The following is a 3,837-nucleotide window of genomic DNA, read 5'->3' as shown; positions in this document are numbered from 1 at the left end:
CATGGACAAGTTTGGCATGGGCGTTGTGATTCGCGATTCAGATGGTAGGTTTGTAGCTGCTAGAACAATCTCACGGAAGGGTTGTGTTGATCCATGTACAGGTGAAGCTCTGGCATCTTTTTCTGCAGTGGCTTTTGGTAAGGAATTGGGTTTGTCATGTATTGTTATGGAGGGAGATGCACAGGTAATTGTAAAAGGGATTAATTCTCTTGAAAGGAATTGGTGTAAATATAGACACATAATTGAAGATATCCGGAGGATGCTGCAGTCTTTTCATGGCTGGAGTTGTTAACATGTGGATCGAAAGGCAAACATGGCAGCTCATACGTTGGCTAAATTGGCAGTCGACACTTTCATAGATAGGACTTGGGTGGGTAATTCCCCCAGCTGTATCTGTGATATTATTGAGAGGGAACTATAAATCCCCTCACTTTGATTTCTTATTGAATGAGATTTCTTAGAGTTTGTTTCAAAAAAAAAAAAAAAAAAAAAAAGGAAGGAACCAGACTGATTTTCTCACCGTACAATTAAAGCACAAATCAACAGATAAAAATAATAATAAAAAAAAAAAACCAAGGAAATCACTTGAACTGCCTGACGTAACACAAAGTGCAATAGATGCAATATGAATCATTCATTTAAAAAGTGATAAAAAAAAGAAGAAAATTTAACAAAACTACCATTAATTTTCACTGGTTTTGACATTATTCTTAAAGTTTAAAAATTCTCAATTAAGATTATTGAATTTTTAATTTCTTTCAATTACTTCATTATGTTAGGATTTTTGGTTAAATTTTGTCAAAATTTTCAAAATGCCCCATTTTTTATATATATATATAAAAAAAAAAAATTTACCAAAAAAAATAAACTCCTGAAATTTTACAATTTTATTTTATTTTTTTTTAATAAAAAACACATGTATATTAGAAATTTTACAAGATTTAACAAACATTTATAATGAAAGGGGATAATTGAAATAAATTGAAAGCTTGATACCCTTAATTGAGAGTTTTTAAACATTAAAATAGTACTTTCAAAACGTGTAAAAATTTAGGAAGGTTTTGTGAAGTTTTAAAAAATAAAATAAAATAGAAATTTACAAGCAATATTCAATGTGGCTATTGGGAGTGACCAAACTCCTTCAATCATTGCGGTGGCCTTCTCCGTTAGCTACGGAATAATTTAACCACCTCGGATGACCACCCGATAGTTTGCATGCCATTCTCGTAGCTCACAAGTCACTTTATATATATATATATTTTGATGTGGGGATGTAAACCAATAATTTAAAATGAATTGAACAGATCAAAGATGATGCATCCTATAGAGAGCCAAGAACAGAATGTTGATGTACAGTAGACACTTTAGTGGCATCATTAGTCATTTGCTCTTCAAACACGACCACGTGGGATAAGGTATTAGGCACAATTGTGGTCATGTGAAACCTGTCCCAAAAGGGGTTGAAGGCCCAAATGATTTAATCACCTCTCTCTCTCTCTCTCTCTCCATTTATTACTAATTTACTAAGGCTAGAGAAATGTTTCTTCATATTTTGTTGTATGTTTTATGTGAATTTTACAAATTTAATAATTAATTATCTTTTGAGAAAATAGGATTTAACAAGATCTGATTTCATATGCACATAAATAACTACAAATCAATCCATCTCAGGTCACAAAGAGGAATTACAACCGAGACGGAGTCAGAAATTTTTATCGGACGAGTTTAAAATATGAATGAGAAACATATCAGATAGGGGTAAGAGTATAAATAAAAAATATATTAAGATTTAAAATAAAATTAATATATAAAAAAATAAAATTAGTATCTATTCAAAATTAACTAAAAACAAAAACAAAAACAAAACAAAAATGGAACTCGACATTTTGAAGTAACAGTGCCACTTCAACTTCCAATATTTTTCTTGGAGGCTAACGCTCATGCTTAATTTTTTTAATAAAAGATTTGGGTTGTTTAAGGTGCGAGTATAAAATGCTTTTTGTTATAATATGGTCAAAGGCCAACCTATTTTTTTTCTTTTTTACTTTCTGGGCAGGAACTAAGCATAATTATTATTTTAGTCCAAATACATACATTTAGCTATTTATATACTATGGTAAATAAAATAATATACTATATACTATATAAATAACTATTTATATACTATAGTAAATAAAATAACTACAAATCAATCCATTTTAAAGTGAAAGAGGAATGATTAGAAATCATTATATTTTTAATGCTAAGTGCTCTCCTTGTGTTTTTCTAATATTCTCCTAATCTTATGTGGATATTATTTTATAAATACTAAAAAAGAAAGTTGTTCTCATTTCTCTCACTTGGTATTTATAAAATAATATCCATGTAAGATTAGGAGGACAGTAGGAGAACACCAGGAGAGCACCTATCATTAATCCATAGTAAATAGATGAATCCACCATTGAATTTATGTGGGATCCACATGAGTCTACAAATCTAATGGTTGATATATTAAATTTGTAAGATAAGATGGAAAAAACATAGGAAAAATGTTGACGTGAATCATTCCTCTAATAACCGCATCCACATACCCTTTATATATATATATATATATATATATATATATATATATATATATATATATATAAAATTGTTTTAGGTTTTCTTCTTCACAATTCACTCATTCACTTGGGAAAAAAGGCAAAGTAATGTGAAATCAATATATTTTTAAAACATTAGGGCTTAAAAAAATTAAAACAAGTCCAAAACACTATAAACTGGCCCGAATTATTTTTAAAATCATTTAAAATAGGTTGTAGTGAAGACTCAAATAAGGCCCAAGAGATTGAAATAGACTCATTACCTAAAATGTAGATAGCGGATAATAATCGCATTTAATAACCGCAATAACCGCATGGATCCGGTTAATAAAAATATGATACCAAATATCTAAAAGTGATATCCACATTTCGTTGATTTGGTTGTGGATATTGCAAACAACCGCATGGGCATTCACATGTACACCCCTACTAATACCCTATTAAATCACAACTTATTCTCAAAGTTTAACCTAATAAAAATAGATAAATTTAATCATTTAATTGATATTCTGATATAGATAAATATGAATCCTTATATTTTTGGGTCAAAGAAAAGGAAACATGAACAATAATAAGAAAATAGTGTTAGGGAAGACCCTGCCCGCGCATAGGGCACCACAAGTAGGCCTCTCTTCTAGCATAATTTTTCTGGCCAGATAAAAGAGATCCTCTTACCTATCCATATAAAAACCAAAAGAACAAAAATTAAGAGGAGAAATCTCCAATTAGAAGCCCTTGCCCACGCATAGGGCACCACAAGTAGACTTCTCATCTAGCATAACTTTTCTAGTCAAATAAGAGAGCTCCTCTTACCTATCCATATAAAAACCAAAAAAAAAAAAAAGTAGAAATCTCCAATTGCAAGCCCCTGCCTGCTCATAGGGTGTCACAAGTAGGCTTCTCATCTAGCATAACTTTTCTGATCAGATAAGAAAGCTCATCTTACATATCCATATAAAAACCAAAAGAACAAAAAAAAAAGATGAGAAATCTCCAATTACAAGCCTATGCGACATCACAAGCAGGCCTCTCATCTAGCAGAACTTTTCTAGTCAAATAAGAAAGCTCTTCTTACCTATCCATATAAAAACTAAAAGAGCCAAATTAAGAAGAAAAATCTCCAATTACAAGATTTCGAAGCCCATTTTATCTAGCAGAACTTTCCTGGTATAAAAAAGCTCCTCTTACCTATCCATATAAAAACCAAAAGAACAACAACAAAAAATAAAAATAAAAAAGAGAGGAGAAATCTTCAATT

At 30.5% G+C, this 3,837-nt stretch overlaps 1 protein-coding gene across 1 annotated transcript in view; it reads left to right on the top strand.

Annotated features, from left to right (window-relative positions):
• LOC132176588 (uncharacterized) overlaps positions 1–3,837 on the top strand; it is a 33,125-nt gene that overhangs the window by 23,338 nt on the left and 5,950 nt on the right. The gene's annotated exons all lie outside the window — the stretch shown is intronic.

The sequence above is a fragment of the Corylus avellana genome, chromosome ca3 (assembly GCF_901000735.1).
Source record: "Corylus avellana chromosome ca3, CavTom2PMs-1.0".
NCBI classification, from domain to species: Eukaryota; Viridiplantae; Streptophyta; class Magnoliopsida; order Fagales; family Betulaceae; genus Corylus; species Corylus avellana.
The sequence above is the reverse complement of the archived record's forward strand: the minus strand, read 5'-3'. Positions and strand labels throughout refer to the sequence as shown.